This window comes from Coregonus lavaretus (assembly GCF_964263955.1).
Source record: "Coregonus lavaretus genome assembly, contig: HAP1_SCAFFOLD_6366, whole genome shotgun sequence".
NCBI lineage: Eukaryota > Metazoa > Chordata > Actinopteri > Salmoniformes > Salmonidae > Coregonus > Coregonus lavaretus.
The window spans coordinates 5001-30095 of NW_028163116.1; the positions used below are offsets into that span (position 1 = coordinate 5001).

At 46.3% G+C, this 25095-nt stretch overlaps 1 pseudogene across 1 annotated transcript in view; it reads left to right on the forward strand.

The window, feature by feature from the left end:
* Positions 1 to 23172, forward strand: part of LOC311118459 (unconventional myosin-X-like) — a 26124-nt pseudogene extending 2952 nt beyond the window's left edge. The window contains exons 3-11 of the transcript XR_014615626.1: positions 1789 to 1884; positions 8390 to 8483; positions 10436 to 10634; positions 12429 to 12617; positions 14605 to 14762; positions 14982 to 15105; positions 15333 to 15630; positions 22509 to 22716; positions 23032 to 23172. The product of XR_014615626.1 is annotated as an unconventional myosin-X-like (transcript). The remainder of the gene's footprint in view (positions 1 to 1788; positions 1885 to 8389; positions 8484 to 10435; positions 10635 to 12428; positions 12618 to 14604; positions 14763 to 14981; positions 15106 to 15332; positions 15631 to 22508; positions 22717 to 23031) is intronic.
* Positions 23173 to 25095: the final 1923 nt, after the last annotated feature.

Sequence of the window (25095 nt, forward strand, 5' to 3'; positions counted from 1 at the left end):
TACAGGGACATAGTGGATAACCTGTCTCTAACCTGTGGTGTCCCCATCCCACTGTCTACAGGGACATAGTGGATAACCTGTCTCTAACCTGTGGTGTCCCCATCCACTGTCTACAGGGACATAGTGGATAACCTGTCTCTAACCTGTGGTGTCCCCATCCCACTGTCTACAGGGACATAGTGGATAACCTGTCTCTAACCTGTGGTGTCCCCATCCCACTGTCTACAGGGACATAGTGGATAACCTGTCTCTAACCTGTGGTGTCCCCATCCCACTGTCTACAGGGACATAGTGGATAACCTGTCTCTAACCTGTGGTGTCCCCATCCCACTGTCTACAGGGACATAGTGGATAACCTGTCTCTAACCTGTGGTGTCCCCATCCCACTGTCTACAGGGACATAGTGGATAACCTGTCTCTAACCTGTGGTGTCCCATCCCACTGTCTACAGGGACATAGTGGATAACCTGTCTCTAACCTGTGGTGTCCCCATCCCACTGTCTACAGGGACATAGTGGATAACCTGTCTCTAACCTGTGGTGTCCCCATCCCACTGTCTACAGGGACATAGTGGATAACCTGTCTCTAACCTGTGGTGTCCCCATCCCACTGTCTACAGGGACATAGTGGATAACCTGTCTCTAACCTGTGGTGTCCCCATCCCACTGTCCCAGGGACATAGTGGATAACCTGTCTCTAACCTGTGGTGTCCCCATCCCACTGTCTACAGGGACATAGTGGATAACCTGTCTCTAACCTGTGGTGTCCCCATCCCACTGTCTACAGGGACATAGTGGATAACCTGTCTCTAACCTGTGGTGTCCCCATCCCACTGTCTACAGGGACATAGTGGATAACCTGTCTCTAACCTGTGGTGTCCCCATCCCACTGTCTACAGGGACATAGTGGATAACCTGTCTCTAACCTGTGGTGTCCCCATCCCACTGTCTACAGGGACATAGTGGATAACCTGTCTCTAACCTGTGGTGTCCCATCCCACTGTCTACAGGGACATAGTGGATAACCTGTCTCTAACCTGTGGTGTCCCATCCCACTGTCTACAGGGACATAGTGGATAACCTGTCTCTAACCTGTGGTGTCCCCATCCCACTGTCTACAGGGACATAGTGGATAACCTGTCTCTAACCTGTGGTGTCCCCATCCCACTGTCTACAGGGACATAGTGGATAACCTGTCTCTAACCTGTGGTGTCCCCATCCCACTGTCTACAGGGACATAGTGGATAACCTGTCTCTAACCTGTGGTGTCCCCATCCCACTGTCCCAGGGACATAGTGGATAACCTGTCTCTAACCTGTGGTGTCCCCATCCCACTGTCTACAGGGACATAGTGGATAACCTGTCTCTAACCTGTGGTGTCCCCATCCCACTGTCTACAGGGACATAGTGGATAACCTGTCTCTAACCTGTGGTGTCCCCATCCCACTGTCTACAGGGACATAGTGGATAACCTGTCTCTAACCTGTGGTGTCCCCATCCCACTGTCTACAGGGACATAGTGGATAACCTGTCTCTAACCTGTGGTGTCCCCATCCCACTGTCTACAGGGACATAGTGGATAACCTGTCTCTAACCTGTGGTGTCCCCATCCCACTGTCTACAGGGACATAGTGGATAACCTGTCTCTAACCTGTGGTCCCATCCCACTGTCTACAGGGACATAGTGGATAACCTGTCTCTAACCTGTGGTGTCCCCATCCCACTGTCTACAGGGACATAGTGGATAACCTGTCTCTAACCTGTGGTGTCCCCATCCCACTGTCTACAGGGACATAGTGGATAACCATGCGAAGGAGAATGCTCTGAACATCGTGACTGAAGAGAGAACCTACCACATCTATGCAGAGACTCCTGAAGACGCCAGGTAGGTTCAGAGACTCCTGAAGACGCCAGGTAGGTTCAGAGACTCCTGAAGACGCCAGGTAGGTTCAGAGACTCCTGAAGACGCCAGGTAGGTTCAGAGACTCCTGAAGACGCCAGGTAGGTTCAGAGACTCCTGAAGACGCCAGGTAGGTGCAGAGACTCCTGAAGACGCCAGGTAGGTGCAGAGACTCCTGAAGACGCCAGGTAGGTTCAGAGACTCCTGAAGACGCCAGGTAGGTTCAGAGACTCCTGAAGACGCCAGGTAGGTGCAGAGACTCCTGAAGACGCCAGGTAGGTTCAGAGACTCCTGAAGACGCCAGGTAGGTTCAGAGACTCCTGAAGACGCCAGGTAGGTTCAGAGACTCCTGAAGACGCCAGGTAGGTGCAGAGACTCCTGAAGACGCCAGGTAGGTGCAGAGACTCCTGAAGACGCCAGGTAGGTGCAGAGACTCCTGAAGACGCCAGGTAGGTGCAGAGACTCCTGAAGACGCCAGGTAGGTGCAGAGACTCCTGAAGACGCCAGGTAGGTTCAGAGACTCCTGAAGACGCCAGGTAGGTTCAGAGACTCCTGAAGACGCCAGGTAGGTGCAGAGACTCCTGAAGACGCCAGGTAGGTTCAGAGACTCCTGAAGACGCCAGGTAGGTTCAGAGACTCCTGAAGACGCCAGGTAGGTTCAGAGACTCCTGAAGACGCCAGGTAGGTTCAGAGACTCCTGAAGACGCCAGGTAGGTTCAGAGACTCCTGAAGACGCCAGGTAGGTTCAGAGACTCCTGAAGACGCCAGGTAGGTTCAGAGACTCCTGAAGACGCCAGGTAGGTTCAGAGACTCCTGAAGACGCCAGGTAGGTGCAGAGACTCCTGAAGACGCCAGGTAGGTTCAGAGACTCCTGAAGACGCCAGGTAGGTTCAGAGACTCCTGAAGACGCCAGGTAGGTTCAGAGACTCCTGAAGACGCCAGGTAGGTGCAGAGACTCCTGAAGACGCCAGGTAGGTTCAGACTACGACAGCACACCGGCAGTCATGATTCATTACCGCAGTAATATTCTACATGACTGTTGAGTCACGGTAATCTCCTCGTAGCCTACCCAACTCACTAACTACCATCAGGTCCTGATGGCCTGGTACTCAGGGCTCTATTGGCCCTCTGACCATCAGGTCCTAATGGCCTGGTACTCAGGGCTCTATTGGCCCTCTGACCATCAGGTCCTGATGGCCTGGTACTCAGGGCTCTATTGGCCCTCTAACCATCAGGTCCTGATGGCCTGGGACTCAGGGCTCTATTGTCCCTCTAACCATCAGGTCCTGATGGCCTGGGACTCAGGGCTCTATTGTCCCTCTAACCATCAGGTCCTAATGGCTTGGTACTCAGGGCTCTATTGTCCCTCTAACCATCAGGTCCTGATGGCCTGGGACTCAGGGCTCTATTGTCCCTCTAACCATCAGGTCCTGATGGCCTGGGACTCAGGGCTCTATTGGCCCTCTGACCATCAGGTCCTGATGGCCTGGGACTCAGGGCTCTATTGGCCCTCTAACCATCAGGTCCTAATGGCCTGGTACTCAGGGCTCTATTGGCCCTCTGACCATCAGGTCCTGATGGCCTGGGACTCAGGGCTCTATTGTCCCTCTGACCATCAGGTCCTGATGGCCTGGTACTCAGGGCTCTATTGGCCCTCTAACCATCAGGTCCTAATGGCCTGGTACTCAGGGCTCTATTGGCCCTCTGACCATCAGGTCCTGATGGCCTGGGACTCAGGGCTCTATTGTCCCTCTAACCATCAGGTCCTGATGGCCTGGTACTCAGGGCTCTATTGGCCCTCTAACCATCAGGTCCTGATGGCCTGGTACTCAGGGCTCTATTGTCCCTCTAACCATCAGGTCCTAATGGCCTGGTACTCAGGGCTCTATTGTCCCTCTAACCATCTGGTCCTGATGGCCTGGTACTCAGGGCTATTGTCCCTCTAACCATCGGGTCCTAATGGCCTGGTACTCAGGGCTCTATTGTCCCTCTAACCATCAGGTCCTAATGGCCTGGTACTCAGGGCTCTATTGTCCCTCTAACCATCAGGTCCTAATGGCCTGGTACTCAGGGCTCTATTGGCCCTCTAACCATCAGGTCCTAATGGCCTGGTACTCAGGGCTCTATTGGCCCTCTAACCATCAGGTCCTAATGGCCTGGTACTCAGGGCTCTATTGTCCCTCTAACCATCAGGTCCTAATGGCCTGGTACTCAGGGCTCTATTGTCCCTCTAACCATCAGGTCCTAATGGCCTGGTACTCAGGGCTCTATTGTCCCTCTGACCATCAGGTCCTTATGGCCTGGTACTCAGGGCTCTATTGTCCCTCTAACCATCAGGTCCTAATGGCCTGGTACTCAGGGCTCTATTGTCCCTCTAACCATCAGGTCCTAATGGCCCGGTACTCAGGGCTCTATTGTCCCTCTGACCACTCTGTCATCACTACAAATGCAATTGAAAATCAAATCAAACACATAATCAAAACAGTATGTGATTGAAGAAAGATTTGAAGAAAGAACAGTGTAAAACATGGTTGTTGGGGATGTTGTTTCAAAGCCTAACAATGAAATGGACAGCGCTTTCTAAGGTAATGATTCATTCAAAACACCCTTACGGATATTACAGCTTATGCATAAGCAAGGGCCTGTATATGAGCCCAAGGCCGAAAAAAAAACCTGAATTAAAATTATGTGGCCTCCATTCGCTTCTCCAGTACATACGGATGACAAGTCGGTTTTACATTTACATTTTAGTCATTTAGCAGACGCTCTTATCCAGAGCGACTTACAGTTACTGAATACATATTTTTTTATACTGGCCCCCCGTGGGAATCGAACCCACAACCCTGGTGTTGCAAACACCATGCTCTATCAACTGAGCTACATCCCTGCCGGCCATTCCCTCCCCTACCCTGGACAACGCTGGGCCAATTGTGCGCCGCCCATGAGTCTCCCGGTCGCGGCCGGCTGCGACAGAGCCTGGATTCGAACCAGGATCTCTAGTGGCACAGTTTGCACTGCGATGCAGCGCCTTAGACCACTGCACCACTCAGGAGCCAGATTTCCCCTGCCCCTGGTCCTGCCCATTTGATAATGGGCCATTCTAAATCTAAACTAATTGTACATATTAGTAAAGACAAGATTAAATTGAGAAAAGTCTGATGGGTGATAATATGATCACTTGATGAGAGAACAGCGTGTACAGCCTGAGGCAAGGAACAGAGCACACTTTTTTTTGCGACTTTCTCAAGTCATCAATAGCCTATAATCGCATCATGCAGCCCATATATATATATATATATATATATATATATATATATATACACTACCATTCAAAAGTTTGGGGTCACTTAGGAATGTCCTTGTTTTTGAAAGAAAAGCAATTTTTTGTCCATTAAAATAACATAAAATTGATCAGAAATAGAGTGTAGACATTGTTAATGTTGTAAATGGCTATTGTAGCTGGAAATGGCTGATTTTTAATGGAATATCTACATAGGCGTACAGAGGCCCATTATCAGCAACCATCAGTCCTGTGCTCCAATGGCACGTTGTGTTTGCTAATCCAAGTTTATCATTTTAAAAGGCAAATTGATAATTAGAAAACCCTTTTGCAATTATGTTAGCACAGCTGAAAACTGTTGTGCTGATTAAAGAAGCAATAAAACTGGCCTTCTTGAGACTAGTTGAGTATCTGGAGCATCAGCAATTCTGGGTTCGATTACAGGCTCAAAATGGCCAGAAACAAATAACTTTATTCTGAAACTCATCAGTCTATTCTTGTTCTGAGAAATGAAGGCTATTCCATGCGAGAAATTGCCAAGAAACTGATGATCTCGTACAACGCTGTGTATAACTCCCTTCACAGAACAGCGCAAACTGTCTCTAACCAGAATAGAAAGAGGAGTGGGAGGCCCCGGTGCACAACTGAGCAAGAGGACAAATACATTAGAGTGTCTAGTTTGAGAAACAGACGCCTCACAGGTCCTCAACTGGCAGCTTCATTAAAAAGTACCCGCAAAACACCAGTCTCAACGTCAACAGTGAAGAGGCGACTCCGGGATGCTGACCTTCTAGGCAGAGTTGCAAAGAAAAAGCCATATCTCAGACTGGCCAATAAAAAGAAAAGATTAAGATGGGCAGTCTGAGATATGGCTTTTTCTTTGCTGAGTCGTGTCCACAGTGCCAGTCCAGAACAGCTGATGCAGATACACCATGAGCAGGCAAACCCCAAGAACGCTGTGGTCAGTATCCCCTCCATCACATCAGTGGAGGCTCCTCAGAGGAGGAATAAAAACAGTGAAATATTAAAAGTGATCCTTTTTAGATAAAACTATTCTAAATATATTCACGTCACCAAATAACTGATTAAAGCACACTGTTTTGCAATGGTCTCCAGTAGCCTCCGCAGCACACTCTAGGGTAGCACCATGCTCTAGGGTAGCTCTAGGGTAGCACCATGCTGTGGCCGGAGGACAGCTATCATATGCATCAGAGGCTTGTATGAGTGGAGCCTGGAGATGCCAAACATGTTTATGTTAATTTACAGTCAATTACCATGAGACCAGCAGGCTTTTGCATGACAATAACCGGCTGACAACATGTCATGACCACCACAGCCCTAGTTCAGACTCTAGCCCTCTTCTGTCCAGGGTCTAGCCCTCTTCTGTCCAGACTCTAGCCCTCTTCTGTCCAGGGTCTAGCCCTCTTCTGTCCAGGGTCTAGCCCTCTTCTGTCCAGGGTCTAGCCCTCTTCTGTCCAGGGTCTAGCCCTCTTCTGTCCAGACTCTAACCCTCTTCTGTCCAGGGTCTAGCCCTCTTCTGTCCAGACTCTAGCCCTCTTCTGTCCAGACTCTAGCCCTCTTCTGTCCAGACTCTAGCCCTCTTCTGTCCAGACTCTAGCCCTCTTCTGTCCAGGGTCTAGCCCTCTTCTGTCCAGGGTCTAGCCCTCTTCTGTCCAGGGTCTAGCCCTCTTCTGTCCAGGGTCTAGCCCTCTTCTGTCCAGGGTCTAGCCCTCTTCTGTCCAGGGTCTAGCCCTCTTCTGTCCAGGGTCTAATCTACAACACCATGGAACTATAGAATCAGACAGCAGTCTGTTAGACACATGCCATTTACACAGAGTAGATAGAGGGTCTGTTAGTAGCTGGTGGATGGGTCTGTTAGTAGCTGGTGGATGGGTCTGTTAGTAGCTGGTGGATGGGTCTGTTAGTAGCTGGTGGATGGGTCTGTTAGTAGCTGGTGGATGGGTCTGTTAGTAGCTGGTAGATGGGTCTGTTAGTAGCTGGTAGATGGGTCTGTTAGTAGCTGGTGAATGGGTCTGTTAGTAGCTGGTGGATGGGTCTGTTAGTAGCTGGTGGATGGGTCTGTTAGTAGCTGGTAGATGGGTCTGTTAGTAGCTGGTAGATGGGTCTGTTAGTAGCTGGTGAATGGGTCTGTTAGTAGCTGGTGGATGGGTCTGTTAGTAGCTGGTGGATGGGTCTGTTAGTAGCTGGTAGATGGGTCTGTTAGTAGCTGGTTGATGGGTCTGTTAGTAGCTGGTAGATGGGTCTGTTAGTAGCTGGTAGATGGGTCTGTTAGTAGCTGGTAGATGGGTCTGTTAGTAGCTGGTAAATGGGTCTGTTAGTAGCTCGTAGATGGGTCTGTTAGTAGCTGGTTGATGGGTCTGTTAGTAGCTGGTAGATGGGTCTGTTAGTAGCTCGTAGATGGGTCTGTTAGTAGCTGGTTGATGGGTCTGTTAGTAGCTGGTAGATGGGTCTGTTAGTAGCTGGTAGATGGGTCTGTTAGTAGCTGGTAGATGGGTCTGTTAGTAGCTCGTAGATGGGTCTGTTAGTAGCTGGTGGATGGGTCTGTTAGTAGCTGGTGGATGGGTCTGTTAGTAGCTGGTTGATGGGTCTGTTAGTAGCTGGTAGATGGGTCTGTTAGTAGCTGGTAGATGGGTCTGTTAGTAGCTGGTGGATGGGTCTGTTAGTAGCTGGTTGATGGGTCTGTTAGTAGCTGGTAGATGGGTCTGTTAGTAGCTGGTAGATGGGTCTGTTAGTAGCTCGTAGATGGGTCTGTTAGTAGCTGGTGGATGGGTCTGTTAGTAGCTGGTGGATGGGTCTGTTAGTAGCTGGTAGATGGGTCTGTTAGTAGCTGGTGGATGGGTCTGTTAGTAGCTGGTGGATGGGTCTGTTAGTAGCTGGTAGATGGGTCTGTTAGTAGCTGGTAGATGGGTCTGTTAGTAGCTGGTGGATGGGTCTGTTAGTAGCTGGTAGATGGGTCTGTTAGTAGCTGGTAGATGGGTCTGTTAGTAGCTGGTAGATGGGCCTTTGATGCTGCTATGAAAATAATGTATAGATGTTGTATTACCCCTAGTGGTCCACCAGTGTTGTGTAGATGTTGTATTACCCCCTAGTGGTCCACCAGTGTATAGATGTTGTATTTCCCCCTAGTGGTCCACCAGTGTATTGCTCTGTGGAATCCTTACCTCTCTCCTCCTCATTCTCTCCCTCTAGTGGCTGGTTCAACGTGCTGAGTCGTGTCCACAGTGCCAGTCCAGAACAGCTGATGGAGATACACCATGAGCAGGCAAACCCCAAGAACGCTGTGGTCAGTATCCCCTCCATCACATCAGGGGAGGCTCCTCAGAGGAGGAAGGGGAGGAATAAAAACAGTGAAATATTATAAGTGATCCTTTTTAGATAAAACTATTCTAAATATATTCACATGTCACCAAATAACTGATTAAAGCACACTGTTTTGCAATGGTCTACAGTAGCCTCAACAACCCTCTGTAGGGTAGCACCATGGTGTAGCCGGAGGACAGCTATTTTTCGTCCTCCTCTGGGTACATTGACTTCAATACAAAACATAGGAGGCTCATGTTTCTCACGCCCTTCCATAGACTTACACAGTAATTATGACGACTTCCGGAGGTCGTCCTCCAACCTATCAGAGCTCTTGCACCATGAAATGACATGTTGTCCACCACAGGAGATTGGTGGCACCTTAATTGGGGAGAACAGGCTTGTGGTAAAAACTGGAGCGGGAGAAGTGGAATGGTATCAAATACATCAAACACATGGTTTCCAGGGGTTTGATGCCATTCCATTTGCTCCATTCTGGCCATTTTCCCCTCAAAAGCCTCCTGTGTCCACCCAATCAAAGGATCAGAGAATAAATCTAGTACTGAAAGCATAAGCTACAGCTAGCTAGCACTGCAGTGCATAAAATGTGGTGAGTAGTTGACTCAAAGAGAGAGAAAGACAATAGTTGAACAGTTTTGAACAAATTAATTTCTTCAAAATTAAGAACTGTGAGAGACGGAATCTAAAACAAAAATCCAGAAAATCACATTGTATGATTTTTAAGTAATTCATTTGCATTTTATTGCAAGTTTCTCACAGTTGAAGTGCACCTATGATAAAAATTACAGACCTCTACATGCTTTGTAAGTAGGAAAACCTACAAAATCGGCAGTGTATCAAATACTTGTTCTCCCCACTGTATAAATTATGAAATTAACAGCGACAACAACAACACATTTCTGTCTGTCTGTCGATCTGTCTGTCTGTTGTGGTGGAAATTCTAACCAGAAGAAGAGAGACTGTAGATTTCTTCAAACACCAACTTTATTATAGAATTTGCAAAAATTGAGCAATCAACAATCACTTAAATAGTTCAGAGTTGAAAAGCCCAACGAATAGAGTTGTCTCTCAGCTTTTATAGAAAGAGTACATTTTACATTTACATTTTAGTCATTTAGCAGACGCTCTTTTCCAGAGCGACTTACAGTTAGTGAGTGCATACGTTATTTAATTTTTCATACTGGCCCCCCGTGGGAATCGAACCCACAACCCTGGCGTTGCAAACGCCATGCTCTACCAACTGAGCTACATCCCTGCCGGCCATTCCCTCCCCTACACTGGACCAATTGTGCGCCGCCCCATGGGTCTCCCGGTCGCGGCCGGCTACGACAGAGCCTGGATTCGAACCAGGATCTCTAGTGGCACAGCTAGCACCGCGATGCAGTGCCTTAGACCACTGCGCCACTCGGTAGGCCCGAGTACCACCTCTTTTGTCTACGTGGCAGTTAGTAGATATGTGGAAACAGGGGCGGAACATAGGTTAAAAGGCGATTGGTTTGTCTGTGCAGATTAAGATAGCCCGAGGTTGATAGCACGAGGGCTCAACCGTCTAACTATATTTGTCACAGCTCACACTATAATGTGCTCCTTCCTGCAAGTTTCCATTCAGCTGACTTCCTGCAGATAGTAAAACCACGGGATGTCTCCCATGCTGCAGTCACACCCAAACGGATCTTAGCTATACGCCCAGTCTTATGACTAAGTCACACAAAGACAAGTTTGTATCAGGTTAGAAACACTAGCATATAACCAGAGACAATTCTCTAAGTAGTAAAACACGGGATAGCATGACTAATTAATTAATTATCCACCATACTGTCGATCAATCAATCGCCATCTCTAGGAGTTACAGACTTGCAGTGTTCATGATGTTTGACAATATGACAATATTCTGTATTCAAAATATATTTGCAGGGAACTGTGGATGTTGGACTGATCGACTCTGTGTGCGCCTCAGACAACCCAGACAGACCCAACTCGTTTGTTATCATCACTGCTAACCGTGTTATCCACTGCAACACTGAGATGCCTGAAGAGATGCACCACTGGATCGGCCTGCTGCAGAAACCTAAAGGAGACGCCAGAATAGACGGACAGGATTTCCTCGTCAGAGGTTAGTGACATACTCACCTGTACCCATACGTACCTGTATCCATTCTTACCTGTATCCATTCTTACCTGTATCCATTCTTATCCATACGTACCTGTATCCATTCTTACCTGTATCCATTCTTACCTGTATCCATTCTTATCCATACGAACCTGTATCCATTCTTATCGATACGTACTTGTATCCATTCTTATCCATACAAACCTGTATCCATTCTTATCCATTCTTACCTGTATCCATTCTTATCTGTATCCATTCTTATCCATACGTACCTGTATCCATTATCGATACGTACTTGTATCCATTCTTATCCATACAAACCTGTATCCATTCTTATCCATTCTTACCTGTATCCATTCTTATCTGTATCCATTCTTACCCATACGTACCTGTATCCATTCTTATCGATACATACTTGTATCCATTCTTATCCATACAACCTGTATCCATTCTTATCCATTCTTACCTGTATCCATTCTTATCCATTCTTACCTGTATCCATTCTTATCCATTCTTACCTGTATCCATTCTTATCCATTCTTACCTGTATCCATTCTTATCCATTCTTACCTGTATCCATTCTTATCCATTCTTACCTGTATCCATTCTTACCCATACGTACCTGTATCCATTCTTATTGATACGTACTTGTATCCATTCTTATCTGTATCCATTCTTATCCATACGTACCTGTATCCATTATCGATACGTACTTGTATCCATTCTTATCCATACAAACCTGTATCCATTCTTATCCATTCTTACCTGTATCCATTCTTATCTGTATCCATTCTTACCCATACGTACCTGTATCCATTCTTATCGATACATACTTGTATCCATTCTTATCCATACAACCTGTATCCATTCTTATCCATTCTTACCTGTATCCATTCTTATCCATTCTTACCTGTATCCATTCTTATCCATTCTTACCTGTATCCATTCTTATCCATTCTTACCTGTATCCATTCTTATCCATTCTTACCTGTATCCATTCTTATCCATTCTTACCTGTATCCATTCTTACCCATACGTACCTGTATCCATTCTTATCCATTCTTACCTGTATCCATTCTTATCTGTATCCATTCTTATCCATACGTACCTGTATCCATTATCGATACGTACTTGTATCCATTCTTATCCATACAAACCTGTATCCATTCTTATCCATTCTTACCTGTATCCATTCTTATCTGTATCCATTCTTACCCATACGTACCTGTATCCATTCTTACCTGTATCCATTCTGACCCATAATTACCTGTATGGTGTCTGTAAGGTGATATTACACTGGGCAGTACTTGAGCAAAAAGTGGAGTTACCCTTTTGAAAAAGATTATCTTATAATAGATATGCCAATGTCTCCTGAGTGGCGCAGTGGTCTAAGGCACTGCATCGCAGTGCTAACTGTGCCACTAGAGATCCTGGTTCGAATCCAGGCTCTGTCGCAGCCGGCCGTGACCGGGAGACTCATGGGCGGCGCACAATTGGCCCAGCGTCGTCCAGGGTAGGGGAGGGAATGGCCGGCAGGGATGTAGCTTAGTTGATAGAGCATGGCATTTGCAATGCCAGGGTTGTGGGTTCGATTCCCACGGGGGGCCAGTATAAAAAAAAAAAAATGTATTCACTAACTGTAAGTCGCTCTGGATAAGAGCGTCTGCTAAATGACTAAAATGTAAATGTAAATGTAATATACTGTATCATTATTTCTACAGTCAGTTTGTGGTCTGTTCTCAGTACGGGACATAACCTTAGTGTCCTCATAGTTAACCCTTCTCTCTCTCTTCCCAGGTTGGCTACACAAGGAGATCAGGGCTAAGAGCACTAATCTGAAGCTGAAGAAGAGATGGTTTGTTTTAACCTCGAACTCTCTGGACTACTACAAGTCTTCAGAGCGCAGTATGTCCAAGCTGGGGACCCTGGTCCTCAACAGTCTCTGCTCTGTGGTCCAGCCCGACGAGAAGGTCTTCAAGGACACAGGTAGGTAGAGACAGAGAATACGACTCTGGTCAAAAGTAGTGTGCTATGTAGGCAGTAAGGTTCCATTTAGGAGAGTAGTGGTCTGTGCTGCACAATGCATTTCTAGCCTGGTCCCAGATGTGTTTTTGCTGTCTTGCCATCTCCTATTAGTCACAATGACCATAGGAGTTGTCAAGACAACACAAACACATCTGGGACCAGGCTAATGCATTCCATCAAGTATGTATCTGTCCACCATATCATCACATATATACAGTGCCTTCGGAAAGTATTCAGACCCCTTGACCTTTTCCACATTCTGTTACGTTACAGCCTTATTCTACAATGGATTAAATAAATAAAAATCCTCAGCAGTCTATACACAATACCCCGTAATAACAAAGCGAAAACAGGTTTTTAGAAACTTTTGCTAATTCACTAAAAGTAAAAAACAGAAATACCTTAGTTACATAAGTATTCAGACCCTTTGCTATGAGACTCGAAATTGAGCTCAGGTGCATCCTGTTCCCATTGATCATTCTTCAGATGTTTCTACAACTTGATTGGAGTCCTCTGTGGTAGATTCAATTGATTGGACATGATTTGGAAAGGCACACACCTGTCTATATAAGGTCCCACAGTTGACAGTGCATGTCAGAGCAAAAACCAAGCCATGAGGTCGAAGGAATTGTCCTTGGAGCTCCGAGAAAAAAATGTCTGCAGCATTGAAGGTCCCCAAGAACACAGTGGCCTCCATCATTCTTGAATGGAAGAACTTTGGAACCACCAAGTCTCCTCCTATAGCTGGCCACCCGGCCAAATGGAGCAAACGGGGGAGAAGGGCCTTGGTCAGGGAGGTGACCAAGAACCCGATGGTCACTCTGACAGAGCTCTAGAGTTCCTCTGTGGAAATGGGAGAACCTTCCAGAAGGACAACCATCTCTGCAGCACTCCACCAATCAGGCCTTTATGGTGAAGTGGCCAGACGGAAGCCACTCCTCAGTAAAAGGCACATGACAGCCCACTTGGAGTTTGCCAAAAGGCACCTAAAGACTCTCAGACCATGAAAAACAAGATTCTCTGGTCTGATGAAACCAAGATTGAACTCTTTGGCCTGAATGCCAAGCATCACGTCTGGATAAAACCTGGCACCATCCCTATGGTGAAGCATGGTGGTGGCAGCATCATGCTGTGGGGATGTTTTTCAGCGGCAGGGACTGGGAGACTAGTCAGGATCGAGGGAAAGATGAACGGAGCAAAGTACAGAGCGATCCTTGATGAAAACCTGCTCCAGAGCGCTCAGGACATCAGACTGGGGCGAAGGTTCACTTTCCAACAGCACAACAACCCTAAGCACACAGCCAAGACAACGCAGGAGTGGCTTCGGGACAAAGTCTCTGAATGTCCTTGAGTGGCCGAGCCAGAGCCCGGACTTGAACCTGATCAAACATCTCTGGAGAGACCTGAAAATAGTTGTGCAGCGACGCTCCCCATCCAACCTGACAGATCTTGAGAGGATCTGCAGAGAGGAATGGGAGAAACTCCCCAAATAGGTGTGCCAAGCTTGTAGCATCATACCCAAGAAGACTCGAGGCTGTAATCGCTGCCAAAGGTGCTTCAACAAAGTACTGAGTAAATGGTCTGAAAACGTATGTAAATGTGATTTTTCCGTTTTTTATTTTTAATACATTTGCAAACATTTCTAAAAAACTGTTTTTGCTTTGACATCATGGGGTATTGTGTGTAGATTGATGAGGGGAAAAAACGATTTAATGAATTTTAGAATAAGGCTGTAACTTAACAAAATGTGGAAAAAGTCAAGGGGTCTGAATACTTTCCGAAGGCACTGTAGATATATATCACCCTAAGAATGCTGTGCTATCCTACTACTTGAATGCTACTTGAATCACTCAGTATGTGTCAAAATAGTGAACTACATAGGAAAAAGGGTGCCATTTTTTTTTTGTGATGCAAAATCTTAAACTTCCTTCCTGTCTCTCCCCCCCAGGTTACTGGAGCATCGTCGTCCACGGCCGTAAACACTCGTACCACCTCTACACCAAACTACTGAACGAGGCTATGCGCTGGGCGTCGGCCATGCAGGGGGTTATCGACAGCAAGGTTCCCATAGAGACACCCACACAGCAACTCATCAGGGACATCAAGGTACAGCCAATCACCAGCCTGCATACTGAGATGTGGTCATTTTATGTCAGATGAAGCCTGGTCCCAGATCTGTTTGTCCTATCTTGCCAACTTCTATGTCATTGTTATATTGTGCCTACAGAGAGAGGGACCAGGCTCAAGAGATGCTAGTGATGATGAAGGAAATAGAGGCATACCTCTGACTTTTGACCTGTAACCCCTGACCTTTGTCCCCCCCAGGAGAGCAGTCTGAACGTGGAGGCTGTGGAACAGATGTACTGGAGGAACCCTATCCTCAGATATACCCAGCACCCCCTCCACTCCCCCCTGCTGCCTCTACCTTACGGGGAGGTCAACATCCACCGTGAGTTGTTCACCTATAAGACTACAGCTAGTTTATATTTTACACTGCAAGGACTTGATTTACTTATTTTAGCTCCTAGTGGAGCAAAGGGTCTCAAGCATATAGTTGACTACAATTGTATCAACCATTCTGCTAGAAATTAAATGCGTAAAGCAGTGACCACCGTAACTCTCTCTTTCTCTTTCACTCTCTCTCTCTCTCTCTCTCTCCCCTCCCTCTCTCCACAGTCCAAAAGGAGAAGGGCTATGCCAGCCTGCAGGACGAGGCAGTGAAGATCTTCAACTCTCTGCAGGAGATGGAGGCAGTGTCCGACCCGGTCCCGATCATCCAGGGCATCCTCCAGACCTGCCACGACCTGCGCCTGCTCCGAGACGAGGTCTACTGCCAGCTCATCAAACAGACCAATCACGTGCCTCAGCCCAACAGCTCAGCCAATCGTGCCCACTGGCACCTCCTCACCTGTATGAGCTGTACCTTCCTGCCCAGCCGGGGCATCGTGCGCTACCTCAGGTTCCACCTTAAAAGGTACTTTTACCTCAGGTTCCACCTTAAAAGGTACTTTTACCTCAAGTACCACCGTAAAAGGTACTTTTACCACAAGTTCCAACTTAAAGGGTACTTTTACCTCAGGTTCCACCTCAAAGGGTACTTTTACCACAAGTTCCACCTTAAAAGGTACTTTTACCTCAAGTTCTATGCATATAACATTTCAAAACGCAATTGCTGGGAAAACACAGCGTTGGACGCTTCATCCCCTTGTCCCTGTTGAAGAGAGGAGGGTCTCAGCTTTCTGTAGGTATATATTTTTTCTCAACTCTCAAAATTCAGCTCAATAGCAACTATTTTAAAACCAAGATATTTGATATGACTTAAATTGGCTTTGAGATATGGAGCGGCGCACGTGAAAAATGCGCACTGGCCTGTACAGCGCCTTGCAAAAGTATTCATCCCCCTTGCCGTTTTTCCTATTTTGTTGCATTACAACCTGTAATTTAAATGGATTTTTATTTGGATTTCATGTAATGGACAGACACAAAATAGTCCAAATTGGTGAAGTGAAATTAAAAAAATAACTTGTTTCAAAACACCTGTTCTGAAAGGCCCCAGAGTCTGCAACACCACTAAGCAAGGGGCACCATGAAGACCAAGGAGCTCTCCAAACAGGTCAGGGACAAAGTTGTGGAGAAGTACAGATCAGGGTTGGTTTATAAAAAAATATCAGAAACTTTGAACATCCCACGGAGCACCATTAAATCCATTATTAAAAAATGGAAAGAATATGGCACCACAACGAACCTGCCAAGAGAGGGCCGCCCACCAAAACTCACGAACCAGTCAAGGAGGGCATTAATCAGAGAGGCAAAAAAGACACCAAAGATAACCCTGAAGGAGCTGCAAAGCTCCACAGCGGAGATTGGAGTATCTGTCCATAGGACCACTTTAAGCCGTACACTCCACAGAGCTGGGCTTTACGGAAGAGTGGCCAGAAAAAAGCCATTGCTTAAATAAAAAAAATAAGCAAACACGTTTGGTGTTTGCCAAAAGGCATGTGGGAGACTCCCCAAACAAATGGAAGAAGGTACTCTGGTCAGATGAGTCTAAAATTGAGCTTTTTGGCCATCAAGGAAAACGCTATGTCTGGAGCAAACCCAACACCTCTCATCAACCTGAGAACACCATCCCCACAGTGAAGCATGGTGGTGGCAGCATCATGCTGTGAGGATGTTTTTCATCGGCAGGGACTGGGAAGCTGGTCAGAATTGAAGGAATGATGGATGGCGCTAAATACAGGGAAATTCTTGAGGGAAACCTGTTTCAGTCTTCCAGAGATTTGAGACTTGGACGGAGGTTCACCTTCCAGCAGGACAATGACCCTAAGCATACTGCTAAAGCAACACTCGAGTGGTTTAAGGGGAAACATTAAGATATATTGGAATGGCCTAGTCAAAGCCCAGACCTCAATCCAATTGGGAATCTGTGGTATGACTTAAAGATTGCTGTACACCAGCGGAACCCATCCAACTTGAAGGAGCTGGAGCAGTTTTGCCTTGAAGAATGGGCAAAAATCCCAGTGGCTAGATGTGCCAAGCTTATAGAGGCATACCCCAAGAGACTTGCAGCTGTAATTGCTGCAAAAGGTGGCTCTACAAAGTATTGACTTTGGTGGGGGTGAATAGTTATGCACGCTCAAGTTGTCTGTTTTGTTGTCTTATTTTCTTGTTTGTTTCACGATAAAAAATATTTTGCATCTTCAAAGTGGTAGGCATGTGGTGTTAATCAAATGATACAACCCCCCAAAAATTCCAGGTTGTAAGGCAACAAAATAGGAAAAATGGCAAGTGGGGTGAATACTTTCACAAGCCACTATAGGACTCCTATAACTGCACGTTTCTTTAGGACATTCAACTTACTGTTGGATGAATGCATGGCTACTAGCAGTGCGTATTATATTTACTGTAATTCATGTTTCCACTTCCTCAGGTGGTGAATCCCAACTTAATTAGCCTATGATATTAGTTAGTGTACATAAAGATGTATGTAATTCATCTCTATTGAACAAAAAAAATCTGGAAATTCTGGAGTCCTTTTTTGACTGTCAAATATGATTTATCTATTTTTTTTATTTTTTTATTTAACCAGGTAAGCCAGTTGAGAACAAGTTCTCATTTACAACTGCGACCTGGCCAAGATAAAGCAAAGCAGTGCGATAAAAACAACAACACAGAGTTACATATGGGGTAAAACAAAACATAATGTCAAAAATACAACAGAAAATCTATATACAGTGTGTGCAAATGTAGCAAGTTATGGAGGTAAGGCAATAAATAGGCCATAGTGCAAAATAATTACAATTGAGTATTAACACTGGAGTGATAGATGTGCAGAAGATGATGTGCAAATAGAGAAACTGGGGTGCAAATGAGCAAAATAAATAACAATATAGGGATGAGGTAGTTGGGTGCGCTAATTTCAGATGGGCTGTGTACAGGTGCAGTGATCGGTAAGGTGCTCTGACAACTGATGCTTAAAGTTAGTGAGGGAGATAAGAGTCTCCAGCTTCAGAGATTTTTGCAATTCGTTCCAGTCATTGGCAGCAGAGAACTGGAAGGAATGGCGGCCAAAGGAGGTGTTGGCTTTGGGGATGACCAGTGAGATATACCTGCTGGAGCGCAGACTACGGGTGGGTGTTGCTATGGTGACCAATGAGCTAAGATAAGACCGGGATTTGCCTAGCAGTGATTTATAGATGACCTGGAGCCAGTGGGTTTGGCGACGAATATGTAGTGAGGGCCAGCCAACAAGAGCGTACAGGTCACAGTGGTGGGTAGTGTATGGGGCTTTGGTGACAAAACGGATGGCACTGTGATAGACTACATCCAATTTGCTGAGTAGGGTGTTGGAGGCTATTTTGTAAATGACATCGCCGAAGTCAAGGATCGGTAGGATAGTCAGTTTTACGAGGGCATGTTTGGCAGCATGAGTGAAGGAGGCTTTGTTGCGAAATAGGAAGCCGATTCTAGATCTAACTTTTGATTGGAGATGCTTAATGTGAGTCTGGAAGGAGAGTTTACAGTCTAACCAGACACCTAGGTATTTGTAGTTGTCCACATACTCTAGGTCAGACCCGCCGAGAGTAATGATTCTAGTCGGGTGGGCGGGTGCAAGCAGCGTTCGGTTGAAGAGCATGCATTTAGTTTTACTAGTGTTTAAGAGCAGTTGGAGGCTACGGAAGGAGTGTTGTATGGCATTGACGCTCGTTTGGAGGTTTGTTAACACAGTGTCCAATGAAGGGCCAGATGTATACAAAATGGTGTTGTCTGCGTTGAGGTGGATCTGAGAGTCACCAGCAGCAAGAGCGGCATCATTGATATACACAGAGAATAGAGTCGGACCGAGAATTGAACCCTGTGGCACCCCCATAGAGACTGCCAGAGGTCCAGACAACAGGCCCTCCGATTTGACACATTTAACTCTATCTGAGAAGTAGTTGGTGAACCAGGCGAGGCAGTCATTAAAGAAACCAAGGCTATTTAGTCTGCCAATAAGAATGCGGTGGTTGACAGAGTCGAAAGCCTTGGCCAGGTCGATGAAGACGGCTGCACAGTACTGTCTTTTATCGATCGCGTTAATAATATCGTTTAGGACCTTGAGCATGGCTGAGGTGCACCCATGACCAGCTCGGAAACCGGATTGCATAGCGGAGAAGGTACGGTGGGATTCGAAATGGTCGGTGATCTGTTTGTTAACTTGGCTTTCAAATAGTTTCGAAAGGCAGGGCAGGATGGATATAGGTCTGTAACAGTTTGGATCTAGAGTGTCACCCCCTTTGAAGAGGGGGATGACCGCGGCAGCTTTCCAATCTCTGGAGATCTCAGATGATACGAAAGAGAGGTTGAACAGGCTAGTAATAGGGGTTGCTACAATTTCGGCTGCTAATTTTAGAAAGAAAGGGTCCAGATTGTCTAGCCCAGCTGATTTGTAGGGGTCCAGATTGTGCAGCTCTTTCAGAACATCTGCTGTCTGAATTTGAGTGAGGGAGAAGCAGGGGGGGTATGGGCAAGTTGCAGCGGAGGGTGCAGAGCTGGTGGCCGGGGTAGTGGTAGCCAGGTGGAAAGCATGGCCAGCCGTAGCAAAATGCTTGTTGAAATTCTCGATTATTGTAGATTTATCGTGGTGACAGTGTTTCCTAGCCTCAGTGCAGTGGGCAGTTGGGAGGAGGTGCTCTTATTCTCCATGGACTTTACAGTGTCCCAAAACTTTTTGGAGTTAACTATAGTCTAATTGTCAACCCAAAATTCATGACAATCAGTGGATTAGGTTGCACATCAAAATATATGGAATCATGCATTCTTGCTTGGAAATGTTAGATGAAACAACTTATTTATTGAATACCCCAGTAGTCTATTTCTTACACTTATCAAATCAAATCAAATGTTATTGGTCACATACACATATTTAGCAGATGTTTTGCGGGTGTAGCGAAATGCTTGTGTTCCTAGCTCCAACAGTGCAGTAGTATCTAACAATTCACAACAATACACACACATCTAAAAGTAAAAGAATGGAATTAAGAAATACATAAATATTAGGATGAGCAATGTCGGAATGGCATTGACTAGAATACAGTAGAGAATGCAGTATATACATATGAAATGAGTAAAACTGTATGTAAACATTATTAAAGTGGCCAGTGTTCCATTATTAAAGTGGCCAGTGATTCCATGTCTATGTACATAGGGCAGCAGCCTCTAAGGTGCAGGGTTGAGTAGCCGGGGGGTAGCCGGCTAGTGGTGGCTATTTAACAGTCTGATGGCCTTGTGATAGAAGGTGTTTTTCAGCCTCTCTGTGCCAGCTTTGATGCACCTGTACTGACCTCGCCTTCAGGATGATAGCGGGGTGAACAGGCCGTGGCTCGGGTGGTTGATGTCCTTGATTATCTTTTTGGCCGTCCTGTGACATTGGGTGCTGTAGGTGTCCTGGAGGGCAGGTAGTTTGCCCCCGGTGATGCGTTGGGCAGACCACACCACCCTTTGGAGAGCCCTGTGGTTGCGAGCGGTGCAGTTGCCGTACCAGGCGGTGATACAGCCCGACAGGATGCTCTCAATGGTGCATCTGTAAAGGTTTGTGAGGGTCTTAGGGGCCAAGCCGATTTCTTCAGCCTCCTGAAGATTGTGGGTGATGTGTACGCCGAGGAACTTGAAGCTTTTCACCTTCTCCACTGCGGTCTTGTCGATGTGGATAGGGGCATGCTCTCTCTGCTGTCTCCTGAAGTCCACGATCATCTCCTTTGTTTTGTTGACGTTGAGGGAGAGGTTATTTTCCTGGCACCACACTCCCAGAGCCCTCACCTCCTCCCTGTAGGCTGTCTCGTCATTGTTGGTAATCAGGCCTACTACTGTTGTGTCATCTGCAAACCTGATGATTGAGTTGGAGGCGTGCTTGGCCACGCAGTCATGGGTGAACAGGGAGTACAGGAGGGGGTTGAGCACACACCCTTGTGGGGCCCCAGTGTTGAGGATCAGCGAAGTGGAGATGTTGTTTCCTACCTTCACCACCTGGGGGCGGCCCATCAGGAAGTCCAGGACCCAGTTGCACAGGGCGGGGTTCAGACACAGGTCCTTGAGCTTAATGATGAGCTTGGAGGGTACTATGGTGTTGAATGCTGAGCTATAGTCAATGAACAGCATGCAGTGCGATGGCGATTGCATCATCTGTGGATCTATTGGGGCGGTATGCAAATTGAAGTGGGTCTAGGGTGACAGGTAAGGTAGAGGTGATATGATCCTTAACTAGCTTCTCGAAGCAACTAGCTTCTTTATGATGACAGAGGTGAGTGCTACAGGGCGATAGTCATTTAGTTCAGTTACCTTTGCTTTCTTGGGTACAGGAACAATGGTGGCCATCTTGAAGCAAGTGGGGACAGCAGACTGGGATAGGGAGAGATTGAATATGTCCGTAAACAATCCAGCCAGCTGGTCTGCGCATGCTCTGAGGACGCGGCTAGGGATGCCGTCTGGGCCGGCAGCCTTGTAAGGGTTAACGCGCTTTAATGTCTTACTCACATCGGGAACGCAGAACGAGAGCACACAGTCCTCGGGAGCAGGCCGCGTCGGTGGCACTGTGTTATCCTCAAAACGGGTAGGTTTTAATAGTGGGAACACGTGTCCGTGTTCAAATTCAACATCAATGTTATTCTCAGAGCCTCAAGAGGAATGTGTTCCCTTCCTATAGCTTCTAGTTAGCAGAATGTGTTCCCTTCCTATAGCTTCTAGTTAGCAGAATGTGTTCCCTTCCTATAGCTTCTAGTTAGCAGAATGTGTTCCCTTCCTATAGCTTCTAGTTAGCAGAATGTGTTCCCTTCCTATAGCTTCTAGTTAGCAGAATGTGTTCCCTTCCTATAGCTTCTAGTTAGCAGAATGTGTTCCCTTCCTATAGCTTCTAGTTAGCAGAATGTGTTCCCTTCCTATAGCTTCTAGTTAGCAGAATGTGTTCCCTTCCTATAGCTTCTATTTAGCAGAATGTGTTCCCTTCCTATAGCTTCTAGTTAGCAGAATGTGTTCCCTTCCTATAGCTTCTAGTTAGCAGAATGTGTTCCCTTCCTATAGCTTCTAGTTAGCAGAATGTGTTCCCTTCCTATAGCTTCTAGTTAGCAGTATGTGTTCCCTTCCTATAGCTTCTAGTTAGCAGAATGTGTTCCCTTCCTATAGCTTCTAGTTAGCAGAATGTGTTCCCTTCCTATAGCTTCTAGTTAGCAGAATGTGTTCCCTTCCTATAGCTTCTAGTTAGCAGAATGTGTTCCCTTCCTATAGCTTCTAGTAAAAAGTGCCGTATTTTCTATGATTGATTTGTATGCTCATCCTCCACCTCAGTAACCCTCTGCCTGTTTGTGTGTTCTTCTCCAGGGTGAAGGAGCAGTTTCCTGGAACAGAGGTGGACATGTTTGCCCATTTCATAGGTGAGTCTCTGAAGAGGACCAAGGTCAGGGAGTATGTTCCGTCTCAGGAGGAGATCGTAGCCCTACTGACCAGGCAGGAAATGGCTACTACGGTCTATTGCCACGGAGGAGGATCCTGCAAGATCTCCATCAACTCACACACCACCGCCGGAGAGGTAACTAATGCTGCTCTGCTCTGACGCGCTGTTCTGTCGTATGTCCAGTTCTGTGGATTATACAAGAAAAAGTATGTTTTCCACAAGGAGTAGTAGCTGTAAAAATACAGGAATTTTTGCCAGGGGCAATCCATACATCAACTTTCTCCACCCCCTTCTCCACCCCCCTCCCTCAGCTGTTTAGTGGCGGGGTGTCAGTTTAGTTGTTTTTTAAATCCCAGATTGCCCCTTTAAGTATCTCTGTGTGCTTTGCGGTGTCCAGGTGGTTAGGTTTAGTCAGATGTCTTATTGTCCCTCTGTCCTGCCTGTCCCCAGGTGGTGGAGAAGTTGATCCGAGGCCTGGCCATGGAGGACAGTAGAAACATGTTTGCCCTGTTTGAACACAACAACGCTATGGACCGGGCTGTGGAGAGCAGAGTCATCGTGGCTGACGTACTCGCCAAGTTCGAGAGGTGAGCGTTCAGCCTGTCAGATAGATTTACAGAGAATAGAACACAGATAATGGAACACAGATAAGAGAACACAGAGAATAGAACACAGAGAATAGAACACAGATAATGGAACACAGATAATGGAACACAGAGAATAGAACACAGAGAATAGAACACAGAGAAGAGAACACAGAGAAGAGAACACAGAGAATAGAACACAGAGAAGAGAACACAGAGAATAGAACACAGAGAATAGAACACAGATAATGGAACACAGATAATGGAACACAGAGAATAGAACACAGAGAATAGAACACAGAGAAGAGAACACAGAGAAGAGAACACAGAGAATAGAACACAGAGAAGAGAACACAGAGAATAGCCTGGTCCTTGATCAGTTTGTGCTGTCAAATCAAATCAAATGTTATTTGTCACATGCTTGGTAAACAACAGGTGTAGACTAACATTGAAATTCTTACGGGCCGTTCTCAACAATACAGACAGAAAAATAGAGACAAATTATAGAAAAAATAAAAGGAATAAATACACAGAGTAACGATAACTTGGCTATATACACAGGGTACGAGGTAATAACTAGGCTATATACACAGGGTACCAGTACCGAGACGATGTGCAGGGGTACGAGGTAATAACTAGGCTATATACACAGGGTACCAGTACCGAGACGATGTGCAGGGGTACGAGGTAATAACTTGGCTATATACACAGGGTACCAGTACCGAGACGATGTGCAGGGGTACGAGGTAATAACTTGGCTATATACACAGGATACCAGTACCGAGACGATGTGCAGGGGTACGAGGTAATAACTTGGCTATATACACAGGGTACCAGTACCGAGACGATGTGTAGGGGTACGAGGTAATTGAAGTAGATATGTACATATAGGTAGGGGTAAAGTGACTAGACAACAGGATAGATAATAGACAGTAGCAGCAGTATACTGTAGGTAGGGGTAAAGTGACTAGACAACAGGATAGATAATAGACAGTAGCAGCAGTATACTGTAGGTAGGGGTAAAGTGACTAGACAACAGGATAGATAATAGACAGTAGCAGCAGTATACTGTAGGTAGGGGTAAAGTGACTAGACAACAGGATAGATAATAGACAGTAGCAGCAGTATACTGTAGGTAGGGGTAAAGTGACTAGACAACAGGATAGATAATAGACAGTAACAGCAGTATACTGTAGGTAGGGGTAAAGTGACTAGACAACAGGATAGATAATAGACAGTAGCAGCAGTATACTGTAGGTAGGGGTAAAGTGACTAGACAACAGGATAGATAATAGACAGTAGCAGCAGTATACTGTAGGTAGGGGTAAAGTGACTAGACAACAGGATAGATAATAGACAGTAACAGCAGTATACTGTAGGTAGGGGTAAAGTGACTAGACAACAGGATAGATAATAGACAGTAGCAGCAGTATACTGTAGGTAGGGGTAAAGTGACTAGACAACAGGATAGATAATAGACAGTAGCAGCAGTATACTGTAGGTAGGGGTAAAGTGACTAGACAACAGGATAGATAATAGACAGTAGCAGCAGCGTATGTGATGAGTCAAAAGAGTACAAAAAGGGTCAGTGCAGATAGTCCGGGTAACTATTTTGTTAACTATTTAGCAGTCTTATGGCTTGGGGGTAGAAGCTTTTCAGGGTCCTGTTGGTTCCAGGCTTGGTGCATCGGTACCGCTTGCCGTGCGGTAGCAGAGAGAACAGTCAATGACTTAGGTGGCTTGAGTCTGACCATTTTTAGGGCCTTCCTCTGACACTGCCTGGTATAGAGGTCCTGGATGGCAGGAAGCTTGGCCCCAGTGATGTACTGGGCCGTACGCATTACCCTCTGACACTGCCTGGTATAGAGGTCCTGGATGGCAGGAAGCTTGGCCCCAGTGATGTACTGGGCCGTACGCATTACCCTCTGAC